This window comes from Enhydra lutris, unplaced genomic scaffold, assembly GCF_002288905.1.
Source record: "Enhydra lutris kenyoni isolate GAN:26980312 unplaced genomic scaffold, ASM228890v2 scaffoldscaffold54, whole genome shotgun sequence".
Taxonomy (NCBI): domain Eukaryota; kingdom Metazoa; phylum Chordata; class Mammalia; order Carnivora; family Mustelidae; genus Enhydra; species Enhydra lutris.
The window spans coordinates 5370048-5377888 of NW_019154138.1; the positions used below are offsets into that span (position 1 = coordinate 5370048).

The window sequence follows — 7841 nt, forward strand, 5'->3', positions numbered from 1 at the left end:
ACATTAATAGTTGGGATGTCACATAATTACGCCGGAGTCTGGTAAGGGTGGTAAAACCAGCCATCTGAATCCAGTTAAACTATAAAAACATGACCTTTCATTGTCCTTCTCTCCTGGCTCTGGGGTAGGAAGGTTCTACTTTACAGCCCCATGGGCTAGATATAGGCTTGAGTTATAACATGTAGGTTCCTTCTGGTTATACTTGCAAAAGAAGCCATTTAATTCTTGAGGGTCTGACATCTAGAAATGAGCAAACTAGGAGGCAGACTGTTGATCTGGATTTACTCTGATGGAAAACATTTAAGCGAGGAGTCCAGCTGATAGGCTGTTAACGTTGAAAAAATCCAAGCCTGTACTATCAACGAGTTCCGTCTTCGGATCAGGACACCATCCCTAGACCTGTAAGGGGCGCATTCGAAGTTCTCACTACAGTGGAGTTGCAGCTCCATTGGTATTATCTTCTTTGACTTTAATGCCCGTTAATCTTTACCAGCTGTAGCAGCCACTGCTTGGTAAAACTTGGCCCCGAACTCTGCCTCACTGACCTCCAGCTGCCTGACAAATTCATTGTGCTCCTGCTCAGCCCAGCCTTGAAACCACTCATCCCAAAGATGTAGCTGACCCTCAAAGATACGAGGTGGTCGGTTTGCTCCAGACACACTAAGCTGGTCCCGCCTTTCCAGCAGTGACTGCAATTTTCCTGGCATTGCCTTCCCTACCAGGTCCTGTAAGGAAAGACCACACTGGGGATCTGACTAACTGGTAAACCAGTGAGGAATACACTTCATCTCCTAGGAAGGGATGTAAGACATTGGGGGAGGGGAAGAGTTAGTAATACTCTCTGGTACTGAGGGTAAGGGAGAAGGGAAGGATAGTGGCTTCCTCTCCTTTCCTCTCACAGGGCAACTGGAGACCGTCACAAAAGTGTTGAAACTCCAACTGTTGCTGCCACTTCCATGTTTTCTGAAAACCCGCTAAATATGTATTATTTTAACAAATATAAAATTCTCATATATAGTGCATATATTTGATCAATCTCCTCCCAATGGACATTTAGTTTGTTTCTGGTTGTTGTGGGTCATTTTGTTTGTTTTCACAATGTAAGCTCTTTTATGTGATGAATATCATCTCTATTAAATCACTGGGTGAAAGTTGAGCACACTTTTAAGGCTTCTGATATTTAATACCAAATTACTCACAAGTGCAGTGAGTTACCCTCCCTCCCTCAAGGTTAGGGAGAGCACCATGTCTCCATTCTCTGACCTACAATTGGGTATGATCAGTCATCTTACTTCGGCCAGTCTCATGGGTGGAAAAAGGCTATCGGCTGCTTCTCTCAATTTTGATTCATTTCAGTTTGATTATTTTCATTAGTGGGAGTGGCTATCTTCTCATATCTGTAAAGTGGTCATTCCTATTTCCTTGTCTTTCATGAAAGACTTCCATATTGTTCGCCGTCTTGGGGATGTGGGGCAAGGATGTCCTGCACACCTGTCCACGTACCTATTTCACTATTGTCTTTTAAGATGAAACAAAGGGACTCCACATCCATGAAATCTTTTCCAGCACATCTCAGCCACCTCTGACCTCATCTGACCTCTCAGGGGTCCTTTTGTAAAACTATCCCTGTGGCTTTACCACTTGGCCTTGTTCTGTGGTTATTTATATCACCTTCTTTTTTCTTCTCGCTTTCTTTTCCTGTTCAGGCAAAATGCTGAAGAGAACAGAACTGCCAGAAGAGTACATGCCATTTAAATACATATTTATTGTTTATCTATGGGTAGCAAAGCAGATATATATAATTATAAACATTAACACCTACTGATTCATGTATTAGGCCTAGCTTGGCCATGTGCAATACAAAATAACACTGAATGTCAGCAGTGAAACCCAACAAAGACATTTTTCTTACTCATGGGGAATCCAACATGGACCAGTGGCCTTTCTTCATCTTGTAACTATTTTGTCTGGAACATACGGATTTCAAGGTTGTCTTGGCAGAGAAGGAGAAAGACAGAGGAGGCACACAGACAGTTAAATATCTTGGCTCAGAAATGACAGGCATGCGTTCTCTAACAGTCCACTGGCTAGAACTCGTGACTTGGTGCCCACCTATTTGCAAAGAAGACTGGGAAACCAAGGGAAGCATAAGGATACTTAGTGAGCATTATCTATCTCTTCCATAATAGGCTTCAATGTTTCAGGAATTTCATAAGCATGAACTCATATGTACCTGTAATCTAAGTAATTATAATTATCTCAGTCTTCTGGATGACAACAGGAAGTTCAGAGAAGTTAAGCAACTTGCCTAGGATCACTCAGCCAGTAAATGGCAGAGCTGGGATTTAAACCCCATCACTGTGATTTTGAACTCTCCATTCTTAATGAGTAGCTTATGAAAATTCCATTTAGCAAGCAACATGAAGAGAAGCTCCAATTTGAAAAAAAAAAAAAAAATGTGGTGGTCTTGGGCCCCACGTGGGTGGGTGATCTCTTCTCCACACAAAGGGGGCACTTAGCTTCTCTGCCCACTCTGTACCTACTTATAGACTGAGCAGTGAGGTCCAAACCAGACTGTGTCTTTAAAAAAATAAATCATGATTCTCATTCTATTAGGAAACTGTGTATTCATCTCTCGATAGCAACTAAAGCGAAAATGGCTGAGAGCAATAAAAATCCATTTTGCTATTTAGTACAGTTTGTCAGACTAGAGAAATGGGATTGAATTTCAAAGCCACAGGCAAGCTGGTCGCAATCTGTAGCTACACAGTTGATGGGTTTTTTTCTTCTTTATTTACAACTCTTTTGATAAGCCTTCAGCAAGTTACATAGGTTGTTCTAGTTGTATCTCGTTTGACTGGATTAGAATACTTGATGACAGTTTGGATAAGTTGGAGGCAGATGGTTCTTGACATTTTTCATGGCATCAGTTACAAACCATGCAAGAAACGCTTTCATCATTTGTTTATCCTTCACTTAGAAGCCACTATAGTAGATCGTTAAACTTTCATTTTTCACAGTGCTGATTAAGGCATACTACAAGGCAGATGTTATTCCGTACCATTTTTAACAATTTACATTTAGCACCAAAGCTGGCTTTGTACTTGTTCCAGTGGGGATCAATTCACTTTTTAAAAAACTTCAAGGTCAGTCTCTGAAATGCTGTGACTCCCTTAACAATCCAATGTTTCATAAACTTCTCTTGGTTACAGAAGCCGAGCTACTTTTCCATGTATGTGTGTTTGCTCGTCAATGCACACACAATGATTCAATAGTTCTCTTCCTCCAGGAACAGCATTATTCAAGAGGCAGTTCACTAAACAAAGAGAAGAGTCCTCAAGGGGGAAAAAAAAAATCAGAATATAGCCTATCAGAATATCTTAGTTTTTCTAAAGCAGATCTAGACTCAGAAAAGGTAGACAGTCCTGAAACACAAGGTTTAAGGGGTCAGAAATATTTCTCTTTCCTTTTCCATGATTTAGTAAATTACATGCTATTTAGTTCCACCTAAGACAAATAAGAGGATACAAACCTCTTTAGATACAATGCAATATTGACAAATAGGCTTACTTAGCACAAATTGTGACAAAATTTGATTGTACTTTACAAAGGCACAGGCTTTCACTTTTTCTTTCTTCTAGAATAATTTCAAAGTAGATTCCGTTTGTAGACAAAAGATGATATCTTGCTCAGGAAAAAACTGTGTATGGGAAATCCTGAAGACAGTCTCCATAAAATATGCTCCGATATATTCCCCACTTATTGGAAAAAAAAATTTGAGACAGGATTAAGAGTCATGGGAAGTGGAGTGCTATTTCTCCCAAAAAGGAAACAAAACCACAAACAACATAATGACAAATGCGTAAACAATAGCATCCATGACCTTCATTATACCACTAGCAGAACCGATGCACAAACAAACAACTTTAAGGGTTAAATTGGGCCTTGACTTTACACTAAAATAATAGGAAACCTATACCCTTTCCCTCCTCTTACCTGCACGGGCAAGAGGCCAGAAGGACGTGCAAGTAATTCGATTTGTATAAGTAGTACTTCGAGAACTTTCCATTAGTCTTTGTGTAACACAAAGTAACTATTTTGGAACAACCTATTCGCTAATGAGCCCCTTAAATGGAGAATCTGGAGGTTGTAATAAACAAAGGAGGACTGATGAAGATTTGCATATTAGTAGGCAAGGGAATCTGCACAGAGAAGTGTTTCTCTTTCTTACTGTGTGTAAGTGTGTGTGCCTGTTTAGAAAGGGAGAGAGAGAGAAAGAGAGAAGGAGGCAAGGGAGAGAGAGAATCTCAAGCAGACTCCATGCCAGCTCAGAGCCCCAATGTGGGCTCAATCTCATAACCCTGAGACCATGACCTGAGCCAAAATGAAGAGATGGGCGCTTAACCAACTGAACCACATGTCCACATTCTCTCTCTTTCTTTCCCTCAAATAAATAAATACAACCTTAAAAAAAAAAAAAGAAAAAGAAAAGATAATTTTGTTATACTCACAGATTCCAAGATGAAGGGGACCCAGTGCTAGGAATAGTGGAGAGCAAGTAGGGAAGCGCCAGGTCAGTCAGGAGGCAGAAAGGGGAAACTGTGGACAGGAGCCTTTATTGTGGTTTCTGAGGGAAGAAATGGGTGAGGCTGATTAAGGAGGCTTAGGATTAGCTAGTTAGCATCATTTCTGGGGTACAGGGGCTGCTAGTTGTGCTGGCACCTGCCCCGAGCTGATTAGGGCAGTATGAAAGCCCCATAAAGGAGGTGATTGGGGCTAGGGGCTCTGGGTGGGTTGACCTGAACTGGCAAAGTGCACTCCCAGGAGAGCTGATAACTATTTCCAGGAAATTACTAGCCACAGATAGTTGGGTGGGTAGTCCTTCCAGGGTCCTCAAGATGTTAAAGCATCAAAACACAGAAAATAAGACATGTTGTTCACACAGGAGGGCAGGTTTTCCTGACCCCTTTGCTAAGTGAGGCCAAGGACACTGAGACGAGGGCCTCCAAGTTCTAGGTGGTGATCATTGATGACAGAGGGGTAGCGTGGGCTGAGCCAGCAGCAGGAGGCAGAGCACATGACACCTGATAGTAAAGGCCAAGAGGATAACTCAGGAGTCTCTTAGTTATCTCTTGCTGGATACAAATTACTCTGTGACTTAGCGGCTTAAAACAAACATTTACTCATAGTTTCTGAGGCTCAAGAACCCAGGCATAACTTGGTTGGGTATCTCTGACTCAGAGCCTCTCATGACGCTGTGACCAGGTGTTACAGGCTAGCGTTGCTGTGGTTTCTAGGCTGGACTGGGGCTGGGTCTGCTGCCAGTCTCACTCAGTGGCTTTTGGCAGGGCCCAGCTCTTTGCTGTTTGTTGCTGGAGACATCAATTTCTTGCTCCTTGGACAGCTCCATATAGCTACTCACAATGTGGCAGCTTGCATCCCAGAACCAGGGCTCCAAGAGAGAACAACAGACAGTGGGAGAGCATGAAGATGTCGAGCAAGATGGAAGCCAGAGTCTTCTATAATCTAATCTTGCAAGGGACATCCAATCACTTCTGCTGGATTCTAGGAGTTGGAAACGAGTCGCTAGATCCAGTTCACATTCAAGGGCAGATTACACACCAGATGTGTACAGGAAGTGAGGAGGAATCACTGGGAGATCAATCTATAGGTCGCCTACCACAGGGGTGAACAGAAATTTTAAAAACAAGAAACCCAAACCCCAAGCAAACAAATACAACATCTCTTCTTCCTAATCACATAATGGAAGAAAGTAGTCCTCATGTTCTATGTGGATTATGACTGTTCCCATATTACAGTTGCATCTGGGGAGAAGTAGACTAATCCCTTTAGATAGTGTCGAGCAGGGCTAAAGGCCAGCTTCCAGGCTCTAACACGTGGTCGCTTTCAACACAGTAAATGGGAGTTCATAGTCTGACAATTCATAATGTTCTGTGCAAAGGGCTAATTAGCATCTAACAAGATGTACAAAGTCAGTAACAATCTTAAAGACAAAAATAAGAACAAAGAGTGTCGATGCTATGGTGTTTTAGCCTTTTGGCTTGGAAAAGATGAATTGGATTGCTATCACCCAGTGTTCGGGAGCATATGGAGAAAAGACACTCCCATACCCTGGTGAAGGGAGGACAATGGGTATGAAATTTTGGCAGGCAATTTGGCAATACCCATCAAAAGCTAAACGTGTGCAGACCTGTTAATCCAGCAATTCCACTTCTGGAAATTCAACTCAAGGAAATCATCAGTTAGGCACACAGAGGAGTATTTGAACAATTATTGATATGTTGTTATTGAAAATAGATTGACAGGTAAAAACAATCAGTGTCTACCAATGGTGGATAGGTCAGATAAATTATAGATTAGATAAAATATAAGCATTCCTTACAACTGACACTTATATTTTTATTTATTGACAAGGAACAACCTCTGTAAAATATTGCTGAAAGAAACCAGCAGAAATAGGAGAAAGAAGACACAGTGATTCCATGCATAATTGGAAAGTTTTATTTTAAAATGCTAATTTTGAACTATAGAATGCTTATGAAAGAAACTGAGGAAGACACAAAGAGGTGGAAAAACATTCCATGCTCATGGATCGGAAGAATAAAATGTCAACTTTGAAAAACAAAAACAAAAACAGAACTAAAATGTTAATTTTGTGTTCTGATAGGATTTCTGGTGATTGGAACTTTTTCTTTTTGTATTTTCTTACATTTTCTACAATAAATATGCATACGTTTTTTAAACAAGAACTAAATAATAGAAGCCAATTACCTTCCATGGCTTCTCCTTTAAGAATATGGTCCCTAAACCGAGAATAGCAGCTGATTTTATTTTTTGGCTTTTAAAGGGGAGGTCAACACGGTCAACATCCATTCCCAGTTTATTAAGCATCACAGAGACAACGTTTGTAAAGAACAAAGGGCTTGGAGGGTCAACGGGGTGAGTTTTGTTTTGGCCAACTGTGAAGGTCTAAGGATACACATGTAGCTTAACTACCATTGAAAAGCTTTTCCCACTCAAAACACATGTTTGAGTCACTTGGAAGAGCACCTTTCCAATCAATAAGCTGTTGCTTAAATATTGTAATAATTGTCTTGAAAAACAGTTCATTAAACCTTGTGCACTTGATTTTTCAGGCCTCGTGTATCTGGATCTTTCCTATCCCAGACTCAGCTACAAAATGGGCTTCTTCTTTCACTCTGAACCCATGCCAAGAAGACATCTGTGCCCTCAACCCTTCCAATATATTCCATCTGCTTATTTCCCCAAGTCCAGAGCAATATGGAATTTACAATGCTGGCTTTTGTATATACCCTTAAGTCATGTTGCTTTTCTAAATGTGACTTTTCTAGAATTACAATTTTTATAAGGAAATCCCAGCACTTGAATGTTCCCATTTGGACAATAATAATTGGAAATCAGGTTGGACTCTTGCTTTAACTAGCACCAACATCAAAACTTACCTCCTCTACAAAGGTCTGTGAAGGGAGCTTGCCATCAGAAGGTACTCCAGTCAAGCAATTTCCTGCTGCTAAGTTAAGCCAGCATCATCTTCTACCTAAATAGAATAGAATGGTGTCTCTGGAATGAAGGAGACATTTGTTTGACGTTCAGTTTACCGTGCAGAGAAGACATAGGTCTGGCTGTCCTTTTGACAAATCAGCCCTAAGGAACAAATCTTAGAAACAATAAATATATCATATGTGTTCCATAATGGAACAGGAAAAAATGGCCCTATTCACTGATCTCCTGTCTGCTTTGTAAATAGGGGGGAGGAACCCTCTTATTTATAGGAAAGGAGGAATTTAACTTATTTTCAC

The 7841-nt window shown here is 40.8% G+C and overlaps 1 pseudogene; it reads right to left on the minus strand.

The window, feature by feature from the left end:
* Window positions 1-479: 479 nt before the first annotated feature.
* Window positions 480-6610, minus strand: LOC111157316 (annotated as a pseudogene).
* Window positions 6611-7841: the final 1231 nt, after the last annotated feature.